Source organism: Martes martes (genome assembly GCF_963455335.1).
Source record: "Martes martes genome assembly, chromosome: 4".
In the NCBI taxonomy this organism is placed as follows: domain Eukaryota; kingdom Metazoa; phylum Chordata; class Mammalia; order Carnivora; family Mustelidae; genus Martes; species Martes martes.
The window spans coordinates 168074411-168085473 of record NC_137891.1 but is presented as its reverse complement, the minus strand read 5'-3'; the positions used below and the strand labels follow the sequence as shown (position 1 = coordinate 168085473).

The following is an 11063-nucleotide window of genomic DNA, read 5'->3' as shown; positions in this document are numbered from 1 at the left end:
TGCTCAGCGGAGTCTGCTTGAGATTCTCTCTCTCTCCCTCCTCCTCTGGCCTCCTGCTTGCTTTCTTTTTCTCTAAAACTAACAAATCTTTAAAAATAATAATAGGGGCGCCTGGTTGGCTCAGTGGGTTAAAGCCTCTGCCTTCCGCTCAGGTCACAATCCCAGGGTCCTGGGATCCAGGCCCACATCAGGCTCTCTGCTCAGTGGGGAGCCTGCTTCCCCCTCTCTCTCTGCCTGTCTCCCTGCCTACTTGTGATCTCTGTCAAATAAATAAATAAAATCTTTAAAAAAATAAAAATAATAATAATTTTCTTTTAAAAAAGATTTTACTTATTTATTTATTTGAGAGAGAGAGAGCGTGTGAGCAGAGGGGAGGAGGAGCAGAGGGGGAGGGAGAGGGAGGAGGGGACAGAATCTCAAGCAGACTCCACACTGAGCACCCCCTGTCTCACCACTCTGAGCAGAAACCAAGAGTCTGACACTTAACTCACGGAGCCACCAGGGCACAGAAACTTAAAATAATAATTTTCTAATGTTGAAATATTCTTGCATTTATGGAATAAACCCAACTTGGCCATTATGCAATTTCAAATATGTTGCTGTGTTTCATTTGGCAACTTTCTATTTAAGATATTTGAAACTGTGTCCATAATTGAGATTGACCTAAGATCTTCTTGTCTCCAACTTCCTTGTCTAAGTTGAATATTAAGGTTCTACTAGCTGCATAAAATGCAATGGGTAGTTGTCCCTCTTTTTCTACTTTTTGAAGCAATTTGGATAAGATATGGACTGTCTGCTCTCTGAATATGTACCTGAGCCCAAGGTACTTGATTGTAATAGCCACGTGCCTCCCCAGGGGGACTAGAGAGGCAGGACGGAGACTGTGAGCCACTCCCTGTGGGAGGAGGGCCCAACCATCTGCTCTCACAGTGACGGAAGTTCAATTAGCAGGTCCGGCCACTCCCACCCTCAGCTAAGACCTTTGCAGTCATCACTTTACATCATCAATAAGAATTATTATTTTACTTTATTCCCAGTATGTCAGAATCAGGCCAAGGAGGAGAGGGACTATTGAAAGGAGACCCCCTTGGAGGTCCAAACTGGCAGAAAGCTCAGGCAATTGATTGGCCGGTAATCAACACAGTAATTAATTAGAGAAGTATTTTGCAAAGTATGGTGTATGCCCCATTGCTGTGAATGCTATCTGGTGGCAAAAAAAACAAAAAAAAAAAACAAAAAAAACTTCTGTTATCTTAAGAATGACGTATATGGATTAGAAAACAAAACTATATAATTACAAACAATAAGAGATACAACTATAATGTCAAATTTGCCTGTTATAGTGTAGGACTAGCATAGTCAATTTAAATAAAAATAATACCATAAGTAAAAATTCTTCCTGCTGTAGGCTTGAGATGGGCAAGTTCATGAAACCCGGGAAGGTGGTGCTGGTCCTGGCTAGACCCTATTCCCGGTCATTGTGAAGAACATCGATGATGGCACTTCAGACCATCCCTACAGCCATGCTCTGGTGGCTGGAATTGACTGCAAAGTGACAGCTGCCATGAGCAAGAAGAAAACCATCAAGAGGTCAAAGTTCAAGTCTTTCGTGGAAGTTTAAAAACCACTGTCACTTCATGCCCACGAGGTACTCTGTGGACGTCCCCTTGGACAAAGCTGTCATCAGTAAGGATGTCTTCAGAGACCCTGCTCTTAAACACAAGGCCTGACAAGACGCCAAGGTCAAGTTCGAGGAGAGGTACAAGACTGGTGAGAACAAATGATTCTCCCAGAAGCTGTGGTTTTAGGTCTGTTTTGTTTCAGTCATTAAAAATACAAAAAAAAAAAAAAAGTAAATATTAACACGGGAAGTAAGAAGATATGGCAAAAATTGAGATGGTGATATGAGAATAACCAAAGTTAGGAAATAATTCAAGGAAAGGCCTGTTTAATGAATAACAAGCCAGCAGCAGCCACTAACAATCCCCTACAAAACAGTCCCCTTCACGTCAGGAACGTACAGAGAAGGGAGAGATTCAAAAGTGAGGGAGGACGCCTGGGTGGCTCAGTCGGTTAAACGTCTGACTCTTGATCTCGGCTCAGGTCATGATCTCAGGATCATGATCTCAGGGTTGTGAGATCAAGGCCCACGTTGTGCTCCGTGCTGGGCGTGGAGCCTGCTTGGGATTCTCTCTCTCCCTTTTCCTCTACCCCTCCTTTTCTAAAAAAAAAAAAAAAAAAAAAGTAAGAGAGAACCACTTTCTAAATAAATTAAGTGATCTTTTTCAAAAGAACCAAAATTCCCGCTTAGAGCATTGGTGTCTAGAGTAAATCTCTCCTTATGTTGGCGCAGGGTGGAAACCGGGTGCCCTCTTGCCTGTCTATCCCCTTTCCACATGTCCTAAAATGGAGCCTGCAGATTGATCTCCCCACTCAGGAAGGGTAAGGACAAATTAAGAACATTTCAGATTCGAAAGGATTTCCTTCCATGCGCCCCCTTTAAAAATGTTATTTGAGGGGCACCTGGGAGGCTCAGTTGTGAAGTGTCTGCCTTTGGCTCAGGTCATGACCCCGGGGGTCCTGGGATCGAGCCCCACTTCGGGCTCCCTGCTCTGCAGGAATTTGTTTTTCCCTCTCCCACTCCCCCTGCTTGTGTTCCCTCTCTCACCATCTCTCTGCCTGTCAAATAAATAGATAAAATCTTTTTAAAAAAATGTTATTTGAAGATATACTCTAGCAAAACAGAGACAAAACCCAAGAAAGAGAGACCAGACTCACCCAACAGTAGAACTGACCCACAAGTGTAATGAATAGAAATACCAGAGTCCATAAAGCCATCAGTCAAAATTAGAACAGGAAGTCAGAGGGTTTGGAGAAAAGTGTCTTCAAGAAGAAAATAGGCTTCATTCAACAAATAATGTAATTAAGAAGCTGGGAGATTTTAATGACCTGATTAAAAAAGGCATATGTTTCTTTTCTCAAGAAGAAAAGAGAAAAACAACTAGAAACTCCAGGAGAACAAAAACTCGTATAAGAAACTCATGGTCCAAATATGAAACAAATGAAAATATAACAAGACTTTGAATACTGAGGGAGCGCAGGAAAATACATTTGAACTTGAAGCCTGGAGCATTTCCCTTCAGGCAGCATTTAAATCATAAGATTATAGTTCCTTCTGTACGGGTCCCTGGATGCTGATTAGCTCTGCGAGAATAATGTTTACATAATCATAGTATTTTTTTAAAAAACACTTTATTGACTTTCAATTTTTGAAATGCAGAGATGGACAACACATAAAACCAGAACGCTTTCACTATGGCTATGGAACTAGATTCAAATGTAGTGGGTTAGCAAGAGGACTTAGGAGGAGGGAGGGCAAGGGTGATCAAGGATGTCTCATCTTGCACCGTGGGAGTTGGGAGATATTTCATAAAATTAATGGCACAAGAAAGAAGAGCTGGAAAAGGGCATCTAACCAAATTCTGGAGGCAAGGTGCCTTCGCTAAACTTCTCATCTTTCATAGCGGGGCATGGTGCCAGACATTGGCAGCTCAGGATCTACCCGCCCTCCTTCCCTTGTTCCTAGAACCCTTGCAATCTCACAGGGCACGTGGTTACCCAGAGAAACAGTCTGCTCCCCAGGCTCCGTTGTAGCCTCATGGGATCAGGTGAGCCAGTTCAGGCCAAATGGATGCAAACAGAGCGGGCGTGCCTCTCCACTAGCTGGACTAGGGGTGTGCTTGGCCATCTCCGACCCAGGCCACGAGTTTACCCTAGATAATAATAGTGAACGTGTACACGTGTGTGCTAACTCTGTGCGGGGCAGTTCTCTATGCGCTTTGCGTATACGAACTCCTTTAACCTAACAAGGATGTGTATTCCTTTCCGATGGCTACTGAAACAAAATACCACAAACCTAGAGTTTCAGAACGACACAAATGTATTCTCTAACGGTTCTGGAGTTCAGAAGTTGAACATCAATGTGTTGGCTAGACTACTTTCTGGAGACTCAGGGGAGAATGTATTTCCTTGTGTTTTTAGTTACCAGCGATCCCTGAGTTCCTTGGCTTTTGGTCCCTTCCTCCGGTCGCTACAGTCTCTCATTTCTATCATCACATCTCTGATTACTGTTTCGATTACCTGCCTCCTCCTCCTCCTTTTTTTTTTAATAAAGCTTTTATTTATTTATTTATTTATTTATTTATTTAAGTTAGAGCATGTGTGGGCGGAGAGAGGGGCAGATGGAGAGGGAGAGACAGAGTATCTCAAGCAGACTCTGCACTGAGCAAGGAGTCTGATGCCAGGCTCGATCTCACAACCTTGAGATCGTGACCCCAAGATCATGACCTGAGCCGAAACCAAGAGTCAAACGCTCAACCACACGACTGAGCCACCCGGGCACCCCTCCTGCCTCCTTCTTCTAAGGACTCTTGTGATTATATCGGGTCCACCGGAGCAGTCCAGGATAATATCCCCATCTTAAGACTCTTCACTGAATCACTTCTACAAAGTTTTTTGCCCATATAAGTTCACATCGCAATTTCTAGGGATTAGGACACACACATCTTTGGGGAAACATTATGCTCTCTCCCTCAGATGGACGCTATATTATCTCCCATTTTACCGGTGGTGAAACTCAAGCACAAAGAAATGAAGCAGCGTGCCCTCGGTCACACAGCAGCTCACAAGTGGCGGACCCATAATTTACACCTGGGCAGTCTGGCCCTAGGACCTGTGCTCACGATCGTGATGCTCTCCTACCTGGGCAGAAGTCTGGCTTCCCGATGATTACAGAGCCACCTGGCCAGGTCTGGATGGCCTACAGAGAGAACGAAACCTCTGTCTTTCTAAGGCATTGTCATTTGGGGATCTTTGTTACAGAGGCTATATTCTAATACCGAAGTCAATATCTACTCTACTTAATTTTAAATAATGATTTTACTCTGAGTGGTTTGAATCTATTACAAGAAAGATGTATTTTTTATTCATTTCAAATGTGGTTAGGCTGGAGGGCGGGGATGCCGATCAGTCCATATCACAACCTTGCTAAACACCCTTCAGGGATCCCACTGCCTTTGGGATGGAATCCAAGTGCCTCAGCCTAGATTCAGGCCAGCCCTTCGCCCACCTTTCTATTTCTTTTTTTTTTTTTTAATATTTTATTTATTTATTTATTTGACAGACAGAGATCACAAGTAGGCAGAGAGGCAGGCAGGTGGGGGTGGGGGTGCGGGGGGGGGGGTGGAAGCAGGCCCCCTGCTGAGCAGAGAGCCGGATGCGGGGCTTGATCCCAGGACCCTGAGATCATGACCTGAGCCGAAGGCAGAGGCTTAACCCACTGAGCCACCCAGGCGCCCCCACCTTTCTATTTCTGAACAGACCTTCGGCCATATCCACCCCTCGCCTTTGCTCATGTTATCCCCTCTCCCTGAAATCCCAACCCTTCTTTCTCTCCCACTCCTGCCCAATATGTCCCACTCGAAGTCCGTCTGTAAACTCCTATTCATCCCTCAAGGCTCAGCCCAAGTTGCCTCTGGAACGTTTTTCTGTTTATCTTGGTCTTTCTCTGTCCTGTTAAAGATTTTCCTCAATGTCTGGTGACTGAGATCATAGTTAAACAAAACAAAACTTTCCAGTCTGCACACACACCTCCTAGAAAGCTCAAGTTTCTCCTTCTTTCCCTCCCCCTTGTGTGTTCCTCTGTCAAAATAACCACACCAGCACATGTTTACCACGATCATTGTTTATAACTGATATTATTCCGAATTTTAGGATTTAAGTTCATTAGCGGCCTCCTGAACCCATATGGGACTCAAAATAAAAACAATACCAAATGACAGGATAAACACAGGACGTCCGACCGACAAAGCCCTGACTTTTCTCATTATGACCACTCTGATTTTTTGAAATATTCAATTAGTTTTAAGTGCGGGTGTGTATGAATGTGTGAATCTCCGTCTTGCTGCTCTGCACCCCTGCCTGCCCTCAGCGATCCTTACACAGCCCTGCAGGGCCAAGGTTCCCGTTGGTCGCATCTTAAAACCAGTGAAATGAGGCCCAGAGAGGTTGTGTTAGTTTCTTGTGGCTGCTGTATAGATTACTGCGAATTTAGAGTCTTAAAACAACACATTTTTTTTCTTGCCACATTTCTGGAGGTTAGAAATCCAAAATGAATCCAGCGGGCCTCCTCTCAAGGAATCGGTATGGAGAATTCCGTCTGGAGGTTGGAGGGGAGACTCTGTTCTTTGCCGGCTTCCGGAGCCCGCCCACCTTCCTAGGTTGTGGCCTCTCGAAGCACTGCTGTCACCTCCCACCTCTGCCACCACACCTGCTCTTTCTGCCCCTCCTCTCTCCTTAGGACAAGGCCCCTTGTGATTATACCGGGCCCACCTGGATAACCCTAGATCGTTTCCCCATCTCAAGAGCCTGAATTTAGCCCCATCTGCAAAGTCCCTTTCACCAGGCAGCACACCACCAGTTCCCAGGATTAGAACGTGGACCTCCTCGGGGTCCGCTACCTAGCCTATCCCAGAAGTGAAGCGACCAGTCCCAGATCACACAGCAGGACGCAGCAGGGCTGGGAGTCTGACCCAGTCTTTCTGGCCCCAAGCCTGTGCTTCTAACCACATTTCAACACAAGGCTCGACAGCCTGGGAGGGGTGACAGTTATTTCTGGGCTCAGGGGCACTATCACTCTCGACCCCGGTCCTATCCCGTCACCCACCCCTGATGCCACGATCTCCCACTCTAATGGATGTGAGGCCCACCCCCAGCATTTGTCCCCCTGGGAGATCTCCCCAAACTAACCAGCAGGGCCCCCCTCTTGATAGCTTACTCACCGTCAGTGTTTGTTGAGTGAATATATGAGCAAGGGAGCAGGGACTGCTGTCTCTAGCCCCTGTCCCAGCTGGAAGATGATCAGTAGCTTGTGAAGCCACCAAGGACGCCTGGTTCTAGGCCCTAGGCCCCCTGCTCTCTCAGTAGACGTCTGTCCCCTTCAAGCCACCCACACCCTGAAGGAGGGTTAGCCCTTCCCGAGGGGAGGAGGCACAAAGACTGAGCGCCTGGCCTGGAAACAGAGGACATGAGGTCCCTGGGTCCCTCCCGTGGGTGTGGCACTTTGGTAGAAGCTCCCAGAGGCCAGTGCTGTTGGGCCCGAGGACCAAACCCCACAGCCTCCTCAGTGGCCTGCCAGACTCCGCCCTCAGAGTCCCCCATTCCCGGCCCACAACCCAGCCCCTGCTGGCTTGCCCCGCACCCCTCTGCATCCCTCTGCTTGTTTGCTGATTTCTGTTCTTCTAAAAGGCACCCCTGCCCTGTTCAGAGTGTTCCCATGCACAGCCCAGGCCTTTGGCAGCATTAGCAAGTTGAAAACCCAATTATATTTTGATTATTCTAGTCCTAGCCTGACAGAGGTCACACTGGAATTGGGAGGGAGGGGGAAGCAGCACCTGGGGCCAGTGCCGGGGATCGCACTTAAAGATGGATGTGACAGGGACCTGGGGCTCAGAGGTCCAGGATTAGATCAACAAGGCCGGGGCTGGCTGGTTCCAGGAAAGAGGTCATGTGGTCACCAGTTGACGGACAGCTCAGGCAAAGCCGAGTCTCCAGGGCTGGCCTCGCTGGGCAGTGGAGGTCCTAGGGCTGAGTGCCCAGCCTGGAGATGGATAACATGAGATCCCTGGATGCCTCCCCTGGGCCTGGTGCTTTGCCAGGAGCTCCCAGAGACCAGTGCTGTTGGGCTCAAGGACCCAAACCACCACAGCCCCTGTGGGTCTTCCAGAATATCACCGACCCCTCTTGGGATCCCAGGGCTTTCTCAGAGCATCTACCCAGACCGAACAATTGTCCTCTCTTACCCTCAGGCCGTGAGTGAGGGAGCCAGACTCAGGACCAGGGGAACCTGGGGGCCCAGAGCCTCCTCTCTGGCAAAAGTCTGAGCAGGAAAAATATCTGTTGCCTCAGGGTAGAAGGAACCACTCCCGATCCTTTGTCTTGGAGGGCAGCCATCTCTGGGGGACCGAAGGGTGAAGGGGCAGTTGGCCGTTAGGATCCCTCTTCAGGGGAGATGGGACTGGCTCTGGGGAAACTGAATTCTCAGACATGACTTCTCCCCCCCCCCACACACATGCACCCTACATATAATGGCTTGGGGGCCTGGGGAGACCCTTGCTCACTCCAGCACTGGGTGTCTGGGAGGCCCAAGCATCCTGAGCTCTGGGCTGGGCTCCGCTGGCACCCACCATCCTCACAGACTCTTGTGCCTGTCGTATTAGCAGCTGCAGCTGTCACCTGAGCGTCCCCGCTCAGTTCGCCCTCCGTCCCAGCCCGTGCTGCAGCCCCCTCCCCAGCCCTGACATAGCAGACATTCCCAGCTCTAGCTGGGGGGTGGGGGGGGGCGAGAGTGAGGGATTAGATGAGTCATCGCTGCGGGGGCGGACAAACCAAGTCCCACATTCGAACAGTGGCAGAGCCACGGACACAAAGGCGTGCCCACACACACATTCCCACGCTCACAGGGGCTCACGCCAGGAGGCCGATGCTAGTCAAAGCCCAAACCACACATTCAGACACACAGGGAGACAGACACCCCCTCCATACACACACACACACACACACACACACGCACACACTCCTCGTGTACACAAACACCAATGTACACAAAGTAAGCCCCATACAGACACAGCCCACTCAGGGTGACGCTCAGTCACCAACCCAAAGCCTGTCCTCTGCTCACATGCACACTCAGACACACACACACACACACACAGTAACATACACAGTCACAGAATAGATCCTCTAAGCACACACTCACATCCCTTCCTCCTAAATACAGAAAAACATACACACGTGCATGTGCAAGCACACATGCACGCTCACACACACCCATGCACACATGCGCGTGCACACCAGGTGCTCCTCTCTGGAGTCCCCTCATTCATTTCCCTCCCACCGCCAGCACTCCAGGCAGGCAGGACAGAGCACTGGAACCACAGGGATGCTGGGACCCATCACTCGTCCTGCCCAGGGACAGAGTTGTGCCTTAGGATCAGCTTCGGTTCTCCCTTTCTGGAGAGGCAGGGGAGGTCACTGACCTGTCCACTGTCATCCCAGCTCCACTACCAAACACTGTGTTTAATGGCCCGTCTCCAGCTCCTCTGAGAAAGGGCTTTGGCTGCCACAGAGAACATGGAGGGTTACATCTCAGGAATCACCCCAAGGAGGGAGGGACTGTGAGTCTCTGGGTGTGAGAGAGGATGGTGGGACCGGATGTGCCAGGAAGGTCCTGTCCTGAGGCAGGGCGCGGCCTGATGCCCAGGGGGTCGCTCATCACCTCCCTGTGGTTCCTGGAAGGCCCAACCTCCCTACCTTTACACCTGCTGTTTCCTCTACCTGGAAGCCTCTCTGTGGCTACCTCAATCCCCCTTGCAAGGCTACCTTCCCACTTTTCATGTCCCTGTGTTCCTACTCTAAGAAGTCTGTCCTGATGCCCTGGTTGAATCAATCTGTCCTTCTGGGCCACTTCCCAGCCCTCCTCGTGCTATAGTCACTTGCTGGTCTGTGAGCCTCCTGTCTCTGGCCAGCCTGGGCGTGTCTGAAGGACGGGGAGTTTCTGCTTGGCAAGGAGGTGGGTAAACCTGGAGAGGATGACAGGTCAGAATCCTGACTCTGCCTCTGCTGTGTGGCCTTGGGCAAGTTCTGAACCATGTGAACCCAGTGTCCTCATCTGCAAAATGGGGCAATAGTGACTACCTCCCTGGACTGGTGGGGAGATTAAGTGAGATCCCGCATGGTGGGGGGATGGGGTACACTTGGGGCAGCCCTATTATTCTAGCTCACTGCCTGGCACACAGCTTAGTAATTGTTGAATTAGTCAGGCCCTCTGGCTCGCCTCTTCCTGCCCCTACTTACCATCCATCTTGGGAGGGGGGAAAGCAGGTATGAAGAAAAAGGATTGGGGCAGAGAGAACGGGGGTGGGGGTGCGCTGGGAGATGGGCACCCCTGTGACCCACCTGTGCCGTCCTCCTCGTCAGCTAGGTGCGGCCGCGAGAAGTGGAGCTGGGATCCCCGTCTGCGCTGGGGCCCCTCCGGAGCTGCCTAGGGCCCACCAGCACACAGTAGGTGCGCTCTGAACGCTCAGCGGCCAGAGGCACAGATGCCGAGTGAAAGCGAACGTATGAATGAACGGATGGACGCATGAATGGAGGTGGGATGGAAGCATGAAGTGGCAGGCGAGGAGGAATGAGCGTCTCCCCCGCCCTCCCGGTCTCGGGCTGGGCGACATGAAGCGGAGACCGGCTGGGGGCTCCCCTCCCCGCCCGCCCCTCCCGCTCGCCCCCCCTCCCCGCGGCGCGCAGCCCAGCGGAGCCCGCGCCCAGCCAGAGCCGGCGTTGGAGAGGCGGCTCGCGCCCAGCGGAGCGAGCCCAGGCAGCGCGGCCTTGGGAGGGGGCTGCCCCGGACCCCTCCCCCGGCCCGGGCCCCTGAAGCCCGGCCTTCGGGGCAGGGAGGCGGAGTCCCCGGTGCAAGGTCCGGGGACCAGCAGCCGAGGACGCCGGGGTCCTGGAGCCAACAGGTGCGGGGTTTGGGGGATTCCCCCAGGCCCGGGGTGGGGGTTCCAAAGGACCCTCGGCGGGAGACAAGAGTCTCGGGGCATAACCTGGGTGCTGGAAGGCAGGGTCCCCTGGAGGCTCTGCCCTCCTCCGGGCAGGTTTCTGCAGAACCTCTAGCGCCCTCGTTCCTCCACCTTTCCCCGCAGCCACCCCCAACCCCCACCCAGTCCCCGAGGTGCAGGGAGGTCCCGCTGAGGGACTGGGTCCGTCGGCACTTGGAGGGGGTATGAAGGAGGCCCCTCGACCTCCCCCAGTGATCTCCAGGGACCGGCAACCCTCCTACACACGTCCGGGGTCGTCCCTGCCTAGCCGCGGGAAGGAGGGGTCTGAGCGAGCGAGGAGGGGCGGGGAGGGAGGCCCGATTTATGAATGGAGAAAGCGGCCTGCGCGCCAGCCCAGCGACCCCTGGCGGCCGTCGGGGAACATCGCGGCCGCGGGGATTCAAGTGGGGA

The 11063-nt window shown here is 51.5% G+C and overlaps 1 pseudogene across 1 annotated transcript; it reads left to right on the top strand.

Annotated features, from left to right (window-relative positions):
• The first annotated feature begins 1415 nt into the window (after positions 1-1415).
• Positions 1416-1808, top strand: LOC308341100 (large ribosomal subunit protein eL27-like; annotated as a pseudogene). Its single transcript has one exon. The product of its transcript is annotated as a large ribosomal subunit protein eL27-like (transcript).
• The last annotated feature ends 9255 nt before the right edge of the window (positions 1809-11063 follow it).